Genomic DNA, 12,144 nt, shown 5'->3' with positions numbered 1-12,144 from the left:
GAGGGAGTCCAGGACCCATGTCCCTTTTGTACTAGGCAAGCAGGTGAGGTGAACAGGGATGTGATAGGTTACTCAAGCAGTTTTTAAACATTCAGTGGGAACATTTAGCTTTTAAATTCTCTACAGAAATGGTATTTTATTATGGTTGACGGTCTTGGTGAGGCCGGTGGGAAGGGAAGCATTTCCATGGGCTTCCATCTAGCCTTTTCTACTGGATTGGTGTCTAATTTATTGATCAGAAGAGAAACAAGGAAATTCTCTCAGAAGTGAGTCTATTAAAGAGTCTATTATCTTTACCGTGTTTTCAGGGACTGGCGCAGCACCACAGGTTGAACCCCCAGTCCTTCTAGCTCCATTGTGGGAAGGACACAGGTCATGGCTCCATCTATCACCTGAACTTCATGTGCCACTTTGGCCAGGGGACACAGCAACTATCTATGTCTCCAGGGGCATAGATGGGGAGCTAGAGTCAGAGTCAGATCAGAGCTAGTCTAATTTGAAGACAGTTTAATAAAGAGACTCTTTACAAATGTGTGGGCAGAGCACAGGGGGTCCCAGTGCTCTGAAGCACCCTGGAATGTCCTTGTTCTCACTGCATCAGTATACTGATTAATGTCGATAGACTCCTTTGGGACATCATGGGGGGATTCGTGATAGACTCCTGAATTCACATTGCAGGGGCCGCTTCCAAAGAACCCAACACTTCCTCTGGACCTTTGGACTCCTTCCTCTGGTAATTGTCAATCTTGTGTGCCAAGTAGAATCATCTGGGAAGCTTCAAAAAGCACTGGTGCTTGGTGCCACCCACAGAGATTCTGATTTGATTGGTCTGGAAGGTGACCTAAGCTTTGTGAATTCTGAAGGCTCCCGCAAGTGCCTCTGATGTGACTGGAGTTTGAAAGCCACTGCTCTAGAATAGTAGAGAAGACTAGTAGCAGAGTAGCTTTTTGTATTTTTAGCAAGTTCCCCAGATGACCCTGATAGGACCAGAGAATCTCTGCCAGAACATGCCAGGGTAGTTGCAGGATTTGCACTTCACAGACTGTAAACCACTGTTGAGTTTCAGCTTCAGTTAGCCAACCTAGCGGATGATCTACATTAGCCCAAGAGCTGGATGCAGCACATTAAATACAAAGCCTGAAGTGAGTGCAGAGATTTTATTGACAATGACCTGCTCAGACTTCATGCCTAAGTCTCCTTGGTCTGATGCACCCTGCAATCTACTCTCTCACATTCTCCCCAGGCCCTGCCGATAGAGTTTGGCGTGATAGTAGACATTTTCTGATAGACATCCTTTTCCAGAGAAGCCCTGGTACTTCTTTGTCCTGGCTGTACTGGAATCTAACTTTAACTATGGGCCTGTAGGCATGGAGGAGAGGGTGTGTTCTGAGGAAAACTGGCATCAGCTTGTGGCGTAATGGTTTAGGTAAAGACATTTCTAAGGTTTTATGCAAAGGAAGACTGGCTCCTTCTCATGGGGAAGTTAAGGGGCTCTCAGAAAGATGTGGGAGTTCTACATCCTGAGCCTGTCTTCTGGGTCTATTGTCTATGGGCCCATGCCTCTGTAGCAGGACACTGATGTTGGTGTGCAAGGCCTGTGAGGGCTAAGTATTCCTCTGCAGTCCTGTGATCAGATGCCTGGCTTGGTCTTTCATCCCACCTGCCCCCTGACTCCAGGAGATAAGGGGATCTTTCAAATTTGTTGCAGAGACTCTTGATTTCTACACATGTTCTTAATTTGATATTCACTGCTTTCCAGTCCACCTTAGGGCACAGTTTCTCAACTTCATCACTGTTGACATTTTGGGTTGGATAACTGCAGTGGTTGTACATTGTAGGGTGTTTAACTGTATCCCTGGTATCTATCCACTAGATGCCAATAGTAACCTTCCATCCCCAAGTTATGACCATCAAAAACGTCTTCAGATATTGCCAAAAGTCTCCTGGAGGGCCAAATTGCCACCAGTTGAGAACCACTGCTCTAAAGCTATCAGAAATCCACATAATGCCATGATCTTGCAATCCATATTCTCACTATAGGGACTAATTGCTACAGCAACTCGATTTTCTAACAACTTGCCCTCTACTTGCCCTTTATTCTCTTCCACTTTAATTTGAATAATCATGATCTCCCACACGCAGTTGGTTACTCATGTCCCCCTTCCCTATGGCAAAGAGAGTAACTCAATCCTAGAATCCCATGTTGAGGGGCTGTTTCCTGGAGCTATTTCTAGTACCAATTTCTGTATCAGTTAACATCCCAGCAGGAAACAGATGTTACACTCAATTTGAGCAATTTGACAACAGTTTAATCAAGGCACTATTTACATAGATGTGGGCAGAATGTAGGGAAACCAAAAAGAAGTGTACAGCACCCCTGATTTAGTAGTGGGGGAAGGCTCCATTCCCAACTCTAGGACTGAATAAGCCAGAAGAGAAGGGAAGGGAAGCGTCCCGAAATCCTCAGAACCAATTTGGAGAGATGGAGAGAGAGCTTTGTTTGGGGGTTGGGGCCCTTGCCAGCAACTCTCCTGCAGAGAGGGCTGGAGCCTGGAAAACCAACCCCTCTTCCTTTCTGCTCCTTCTCCCTTCTGCTGGTGGTCCTTATCGGCAGCCTAACTGCAAGATGGGGCAAGGAACCCCCCTTTACCAAGGTGTGATTGATCAGCCTTCAGGGACACACAACAGGATGACGAAAGGTGAAGACCAGATTTAGAGGAGCAAAAGTAAGACATTCAGCCCAGAAGCTATGTTTCCAGTGCTGGAAGGGAGGAACACATTGGGGAGAAGAAAAAAAATTCAGACACAGAGCACTGCTTGAAAAGATTGTCAGCAGCAAGAGAGATTGTTAAAATGAGAAGGGAGATAGTTTGAAAAATGGGAGAAAAAAAATCCCCAAAATAAAGGGTATGTGTGTATGCATGTGTGTGCATGTATTCCTCCTCTTTTCCTCATATTCTCCAAGTCGTTAGGGTGAAAATTCCCATTTTGTTTGGTCAAGGTAAAAATTACAGTGCTAAATTTTCTCTTAGCACTAAAATCCAATTGCTCACAAACTTAGAGATTCTACCTCGGAAACAGTCCTTGCTTCCATTCTTTTCACATCTCCTCAGCCACTGGCTTTGTTCTTTCTTCTAGACAAAGCTTGTCCAACCTATCTTCCCCTTATTTTGTTGGTGTTGTTGTTCTGTTTTGTTTTGTTTTAGGCTGTTAGCAGCCTGAAGCCATGGTTTTTAGTTTCTGTCTCCAGTGATAAGCAGAAAAAATGGAGGAGGAAGGGGTTTACTGGCCCAACCAGAAACAGAAACTAAGAACGCATAGCTGTATTCTCTCCCTTGGACAACCTTGTTCTAGATGATTCCAAAGGCCTGACATTTTGTGTTTCAGCTTTCTTTTTTCCAACTTGTCCTCTTCACTGCCTTCAATTATGATTCTAAAACAAAATCTGATAATGCAAATTAATTGATTAAATAATTTTTGTTTTGTAAACAAAGTTTACAAAACTTACAATAGCTTAAAAAGAACCTGCACTCTATTTGTCCATCCTTGTTTTCTGAAAATCTACCCACATATTTCCGGGGTACATTAAACAGATCACAGCCTCTCAAGTCCTCCTCATTCCACACCTCCTCCTGTGTGCTCCTTACTCTACTGAGAATGAAGCCCTCCACACCGCCCGCCATGCTTCTCAGGGAAACATTAGTAGCCTACTTTCAGAAGTCACCTCCACTATCAATATTCCATGAAAGCTTAACCAAAGCATTTGGGCAGATTTAGTGCTAGGAAATATAATTTTTATATGCATAAAGAATATTTAACACTTAAAAAATTTTTATTGTGGTAAAAACACTTAATGTAACATCCACCCTCTTAATAAATGCTTAAATGAATAATACATTGTTGTTTACTATTGATCAACACTGTTAACATAAACAACAACAACAAATTACAACAATGTGTTGTCTTTTGCCTATTAAACGGTCATGGCAGATGTCCCATGCTGGTAGGGATTTGATAGGATGACCACTCTCACAAATTATCAGTTAGATGTTAAAGCAATAAAACATTTTCTGGAAGGGAAAACAAAAGACTTACCAATCCAAGTTGTGACTGCAATAAATTTGGCTTTAAAACCCAACAATGTATTAACAATTTATAAGACCCAATAATGAGACATGTGACTATTATTCCTGATATCAATATTATTTCTACTGCAGCCTCACGCTTGTTAGCAGTTGTTACAGATAGGCACTGGACTAAGCACTTTTCTATTACACTGTTCAAGCCTCATTATGATTCTAGATGAAGAATTCTAATATCCTCATTTTACAGATGAGGAACTGAAACTCTGAGAGGTGAATTACATGCAAAAACCTATTCAACTAGTGAATGGCACATCTTGGAGTGACACTCAGGTCTCTCTGCCTGCAAAGTCTGTGCCTGTAACCATGACACAGAACCACAAAGAACCATCATGAAATTCATTTCAGCTTACATATTCTTTCAAACAATTCTAAGAACCATCGATAAAAGTGAAGTGGTGTCATTGTCTGGGGTAAATACCTGGGGTTCGCTGTCTCTTGCCAAGAAGATTTAGGACACAGACACACATGACAAGTTTAGGAGCGGAGGTTTAATAAGCAAAAGAAAGAGAAAGGAGAACAGCTTTCTCCCTTATGAGAGAGAGGGGCTTCTGAAAGGAAAATCCTGCCCATGGCAGACTGCACTAGATTTTATAGACAGGCTTGAGGTGGCAGTGTCTGATTTAATTAGGGCCCACAGATTGGTTTGATCAGGTGTGACGTTTACATAGCACACGGAGAAGGCTGATTGCCCCACCCTAATATTATTATGCAAATGGAGTCTTTGCCTGGCTGGGGCCATATTTTCTTCTTACTGTACCTGTGGTTTGGCAAAGAGAAGGGAAGGTAGAACCGCCAATTTGAACATGCCTAGTCCCAGGTAGCTTTTTCCTATTGGCACAACTGCCAGCATTCATCTGTGCAAGCTTCCAGCTTGCTTGTCTATGTCTGCAGCTTGATATTACAGGCTGCTCTTTGTTAAAAAAGAAAATGGTTTTGGGGCTGCTTTTCATTAAAACAAAAACCTTACTGAGGACTCCCATACCCTCACTATCTGCCTAAGTAATATTTCTTCTTAAGTCCTATATCAAAAGAGCATTTTTATAAATCATACTACTACTATATTATGAAACATGCAGGCAGTACAATAGGGTTTTAGAAGATATTTGAATAATATAGAAACTATTATATAAATTTGAATAAAAATAATATTAAAAATGTATATGCCACATAATTCAAGTATATATATATACATGTTTACTATATTATTTTCTGGATTATGAAATTGTAGAGGATTTTTCTTTTTCATTTATGTTTTTCTATATTTTCCAAAATATCAGTTGAGATCATGTATTATTTTCAAAATAAGACTAAAACTCATTAAAAAATAAACCCATGTTAGAAACCTAGAACAGGCCTTAGGGAAATAGGTATGACAAGAAAGACATCTGAGAATTGGGGCACCCAGCCAGAGGCTCTCACACCTGTGTTGCAGCAGAAACCTTGAGAGGGCTAAATGCAGTGTGGATTTGGATTGCTGTGTCCCCAGCCACAGGGATTTTGATCCTGTAGATCTGGGAAGAACCCTGAGAATTTACATTTTTCACAAGTTTCCAGGTGAATTGAGAGCTACTATTTGAGAATCATTGATTTAGGGAAAATTGTTAAGAGGCTCTTTCTGGTCAGCAAAAATTATGACGCATTTCATAACTGCCTTCCTGAGACGTTCCTTCTCCTCTCTCACCGCAGATCTCATGGCTTCTAATTTCTTGGCCTGTTTTCTACTTTTCTCCAATGAAGTATAGTCTCCATTAACTTCCTGAGAATGAGTAGTTAGGAGATCTTTGTCTTCTTCCTTTAAAATTTTTTTTTGAAATATTCAACTTTGAATTCATTGCCGCATTGTTTTTCGGTGTCAGAAATGCTCTGAAAAGTCACATGCCCTACTGATCTCTAGGCCTTTGAAAGGCTTTCTTGATCTGGTTTTCTTTCTTGGAGGGTTTAAGATTTGTTCTTTATCCTTGATGTTCAAAATTTCACAATTATGATTTTTCATGTAGCTCTGTTTTTGTTTACTTTTCAATCTGGTCAAGTTCTGTGAATAACTCGAGATTTTTATGACAGTTACTCTGAATTTATAGATTAATTTGGGAAGCATTGTCATCTTTATGGTATTTAGCCTTTCTATCTACGAACACATTGTAAATCTCTCACTTTTTCAGCTCTTTTGTTTTGTAATCATGTGTTATAATTTTCTTTTGAAAGGCTTTCACTTGTATTCCTAGGTGTTCTTTTTATTCTAACAACTCATGATTCATACTCTCTTGGTTATGCCAATATTTTCATGGAAAATGTTTTTAATACCCTGGCACTTCTCATTTCCTTGAGTTTTCCACTTCTAGTAATCTTGCCCACAATCAATGGTCAGTCATTTATTTTTACCTTTAATATTGTTATTACCAATAATGACAACCCCTCCACAACCTCAATTTTAAGTATTACACTCTCTAACCACCACTTTGAATCACTTCTGCTTCCTTTCTCTACACTCCAACTTCATTCATTCACGGAATCCTCCAATCAGTTGCTCCACAGCTTTGCCACTGTCCCTCAGACCCCACACATGCTGCACTTCCTTTTGTTCCTAGCCGAAGAAGCCCCCTTGTCATTTGCTGTTGTCACTTTCACATACTTTCCTTTTATTCCTGGCAAAATGTTCCATGCAGTTAATTCCAATTCCCCATGCACTTTAAATGAGACTAGCGGAAAACATGCAATGATACTGGTGGGTCTCACACTAAATTCACAATCAGTGTACTTGAGAGAGTTTTTGGTGACAGTAATTCCATATTTCCCTAGTCTTTTTAATTTCCACTTTTCCAGAGGTCTCCTTTAGTCCCTCCCTATTTCTCTGAGAAAATGTAAATGTGAAAACGTTCATAGCTCCCGCACCAATATACCTGCATCTCTCTCACACACTCACTCTTTCTGTGTGTGTATGTGTATGTTTTTTTTCCCTCCTTTGTCTTCCATTAAATTTACATCTTTCTGCCTCTAAAGCTGATTCCTCTATTCCTGTACTTACATTTATTCCCTATTTCTGACTCAGGCACGTGCTTGAATCATCTGTGTTTTATATTATTAGGTTTTTTTTTCTTCTCTGTTGGACCATTTTCATCATCATACATGTAAGCTTAAAAAAAAAAAAACTAAAAAAGTCCTCCCTTGACTCTGTGTTCCCCTCCAGCAATGCCCTCCTTATCTGCTCATTTTTTAGAAAAATTTCTTGAAAACATTTTCTACACTTCTTTCCTTCATTTTACATTCTCTCATTCCTTCTTGAACCTGTGCAACAAGCCTCCACTCCTACCATTCTACAGAAACCTCACTCAAGGTCATTTGTGATATTTATGTTTTCAATTCCAGTGACTACTATTTCTCGGTCCTCATTTTTTTCCATGTGACAGCAGCAGTTAAACAACTTGCTCTTCTGTTCTTGCTTTAAAAAGTTTCTTCACTTGGCTTCAGGGAATAGTTTAAATTAATCCTCCATCTCAAGGTATTCCTGCTAATGTAAAATCTCTCAGAGGAAAATTCTTCAGAAGTCAAGAACCTCTAGAGAATTATTAAAGAGGGACCGTTTTCATAAATAGAAATTATCTTTATTCATGTAAATGGAGGAGGTGAGTAAGCATCAGTAATTTTTCATTTAAAACTCCTTTTCTCCCATTTGCCTGTTTATCTCAGGAATAAGAATTTTGTGGTCAGTAAAGTTTTGCCTTGTTTTATCAATGCAATTTCGTTTTGTTGTTTTGTTTAATAAGAAATTAAAGTGCACAATAGGATGCCCATGGTGGTTTCTAGAAGCATTGTTCAGAAGGATGTGTCCTTCATGTGTGCATGGCTTTGGGTGGGCACATGGTCTCCTGATGGCTGTCACCTGTCTCTGCTGTTAACTTACCTACTTCTTATTAAAGATTTATGGTAGTTTACAAAGAAAATTAAAATCCAAGCAGATAATAAATGTTCAAAGTGGACGCATCAGAAAATAGACTAAAGATGGAGACAAAAAATGGTGCCAGAAATTAGACAAAGTTGAAAAAACTGGGTCAGCCAGAAGCTTTCCAGCAGAGAAAGCAGAAAGGAAAGCCTTTTCATTATATAAATCATTGTCCACAAGATGAAAATAAATTTTCAGAAGACATACAACTAATTTCTTATGAGCACCAAAGAGGACTTCCTCTCAGAGATAATCACTGCATGCGGTACATAAAATTATCCTTGACAGCATCATTTACATAAGCTCCGTTAATGTATTCACAGCTTTTTTATTTTTCATATGATACTCATTAGATGTATGTGCTACCACACTAAAGTGAACTAGAATGAGAGTAAGTATTCTCATGGCCAGTGTGACAAGGCCTAGCTACCTAGATGTCTGATTTCTTTTGACTTAGAGATGAGGAAGTATCTTCAGGCAGGGAAAGATAGCAGTCTTTCCCCTGAAGTGTGGATTAGCTCAACAGAATTTTAATAAATTCTGAGTAGCAATGAGCTCAAGGCTGTGTGCCCCAGATGAGTAGCTTGAGTGCACTGAATCTGCTTCCTAATGGGGAACAAGCCACATGACTTAACAAATAATCACTTGAGGTAGTGTTGATATTCTCTTTTGAAAGCTTGAGATTACCAAGGCATCTGCCCAAATGGAGATACACCTTCCTCCATTTCAATGACACTCTCTCTTACTGGTGGGCAAAGCAGTCAAGAAAACCAGAGTGACACCAAAAAGCTGGTTCATTGAATAAGAGCAGATAATTACAGTCATGTTAGGACACAGGGTATGAGCCCAGGAGTTAACACCTACTAATGTCAATATAGAATGCTCAGTGTGTAGACAAATTAAATACCAACTAGACAAGTGGACATTCTAGATGTCCACTTTTCTTGAGTGCCTTTTCTCTTCATGAGTTTAAAAATGCCTCAATGCTTTCATCATCTCGTGTTCCCTTTCTATTTTCAGATGCGTGTAAAGCGGTTGTTGGTGATGTGTATTTGTAATACTGGAGTCTTCTCTATCATGTTCAATTAAATAAATCACCAGTGCATAACAAACAGCCTACAATCACATAAAATTACTCCTGCCTTGTTAAAATCTCATTTGTTACAGGAACTCTTAAAAACTTAAGGTGCCTCCAAGGAAAAATTATTACTACTCATACTGCAATAGGAAATAATGCTCCCTATAAATCAATACCAGCAGGGATGTTCTTATTAAAAAGGGATGCGCAGGTCAATTGCTAATTTCCAGTTGGCAGTGTAATTTAGTAAGGCATACTGTGCCCTTACGGTGACTCGTGATCATTTTCAGAAAGAGCAGGGGTTATTTTTGTCAGGTTCTGCTAGAAGCAATTTGCAATAGAAATAAAATAGAATCAAAATTTCAGATAGCAATTTCTTTTTAGATATTTTCTTTATCATAGACTTTAAACCGAATGGCAGGAAAATTAGTGACAGGTGATTGTCTTGGCCGGGCCGAGTTTGGCTGAAGGAGTGCTTCACCAAATGAAGATGGGACTCCCGAACCCAGAGACCTCAGGAAGGAGGCTGGAGGGGTGGCATGCAGCCAAGCCTCTGACCTCAGGTGTGAGGACAGCCACACAATAACAAGCCGCGTCTGTGCATCTGTGCTCTGGATCAGGGCTTCCTGAACAGCATCTCCCGGGAGGTCTTGCTGAAATGCAGATTTTGATTCAGGCATGTGGGAGGGCGCTGAGATTCTTCATTTCTAACAAACTTGCTGATGATGAAGGTGCTGCTAATCTCAGAAACACACGGGGTAGAAAGGCTCTAGTCTATTCATTTTCATCCAAGGCAGCCTTATCCACCCACTACCCACAGGAATTACCTTTCTGTAAGGGAACATAGGAAGCCATGGTGCTGCTTATTTCCATTGCCTGTTACCTTATTTCCTAAATCAGAATAGTAGTTAACATCTTTTGAACACTTACTATATAGCAAGCACTGTTCTAATTAAAAATCAGCCTAGGCAACCTAGTGAGACTCTGTCTCTACACAAAAACTGAAAAAAATTAGCCGGGCATGAATCTGTGTTCTTGTAGTCCCAGCTACTCCAGAGGCTGACGTGGGAGGATGGCTTGGGCCCAGGAGGTTGAGGCTGCAGTGAGCCATGATCACCACACTGTACTCCAGCCTGGGCAGCACAGTGAGACCCCGTATCAAAAAAAGCAAACAAACAAACAAAAGAACCTCACACCAACATTACATTTTATGACAACATTTTATTTAATTTTCTCAACAACCTTATGATACAGGTTCTATTATTATCCCTAGTTTATGGAAGGAGAAATTGAGGCACAGGGTTTAAGATCTGAAATGATCCCAAAATGTGGCTGCCTGAGCCTATGCTCATTGCACTAGTTCCTGTTCAACATGGCCTGAGCAACAGGTAGTTTAAACTCACACTCACTGCATCATCTTGAATGTGTTGTGCACAGTTTACTTCCTTTCAGGTTCTAGGGTCTGGTCCACTTATTTGAATATTATTAATGATTTTACCTTTTTATACTATCTGATTTAAAAGCATTGTTTTAAACAATGTATAAATACAACTAAAGAAATAAAGAAGCCCTAAATAGAAAGAATGGAATAGGCCACCTAAATTAAGTCAACTTGGAAACAATACATCACTGAATCAACATGCTTACTTTAACAAGAATAAAATCCACTTGGATTTGTCTACACAATTGTACAGATGGTGTCTTTCGTACTGTTTATATTTATCCTGTTGCTCATGTCTGAGTCGATGGATGGTAAAATTATTTTTTTAGATAAAGTACTTTAACATTTTAGAAGTATTAATAGAGGGGCTTTCATAATAAAAATTATTAAGTTGTACAAGACTGTAAATATCCTTGAATCGTATAGCTTAATACAACAATCAATAGTGTTCCTGTGTATAGCCTTCTAGCATTAATTATATGTGTGTTTATACTGTGTGCATACTGTATATATATGTTGTATAATGTATGTGTGTATGTATGTGTATACTGCATATGTGTGTATACTGTATGTATGTTTATTCTGTGTGTGTATATGTGTATAGTATGTATGCATGTGTATACTCTGTGTGTGTATACTGTATATGTTGTACACTGTGTGTATAAGTGTATACTGTATATGTGTGTATACTGTATGCATGTTGTATACTGCATGTGTGTGCATAAGTGTATACTGCCCATGTGTATACTGTATGTGTGTGTATACTGTGTGTATACTGCATGCATATGTTGTATATTGTATGTGTGTATATGTGTATACTGTATGTGTGTATACTGTGTGTATGTTATATACTGTATGTGTGTATATGTGTATACTGTGTATATGTGTATACTGTATGTGTGTATACTGTGTGTATATGTTATATACTGTATGTGTGTATATGTGTATACTGTGTATATGTGTATACTGTATGTGTGTATACTGTGTGTGTATACTGTGTATACATGTATACTGTATGTGTGTATACTATATGTGTGTATACTGTGTATACTGTATGCATATGTTGTATACGTGTATACCATATGTGTGTGTATACTGTATGTGTGTGTACACTATATGTATATGTTGTATATGGTATGTGTGTGTATGTGTATACTGTATGTGTGTATACTGTACGTATGTGTTGTTGCTGTTGTTAATGTAGCACTGTCATTATAAGTGAGGAATCTGAAACCAGAGAGTGATGTATTTTAAATTCTGATTCTACCATACCATCTTGGTGACACTGAGTCACTGAGATTCTACCATACCATCTTGGTGACATTGAGTCATTGAGATTCTACCATACTGTCTTGGTGACATTGTGTCACAGATTCACATTACTTAACCTCTTTGAATCAAGTTTCTTCCCTCAAGAGAGAAAACTGCAGTGTCTACTTTGCATGTTTATGAGAATGAAATAAGTTAATATGTGTAAATATCAGAAATGTGGTTGGCACATTGTGAGTACTTGGTAATATTAGTTATTATCATATTTTGTGTA

Source organism: Pan paniscus, chromosome 6 (assembly GCF_029289425.2).
Source record: "Pan paniscus chromosome 6, NHGRI_mPanPan1-v2.0_pri, whole genome shotgun sequence".
Taxonomy (NCBI): domain Eukaryota; kingdom Metazoa; phylum Chordata; class Mammalia; order Primates; family Hominidae; genus Pan; species Pan paniscus.
The sequence above is the reverse complement of the archived record's forward strand: the minus strand, read 5'-3'. Positions refer to the sequence as shown.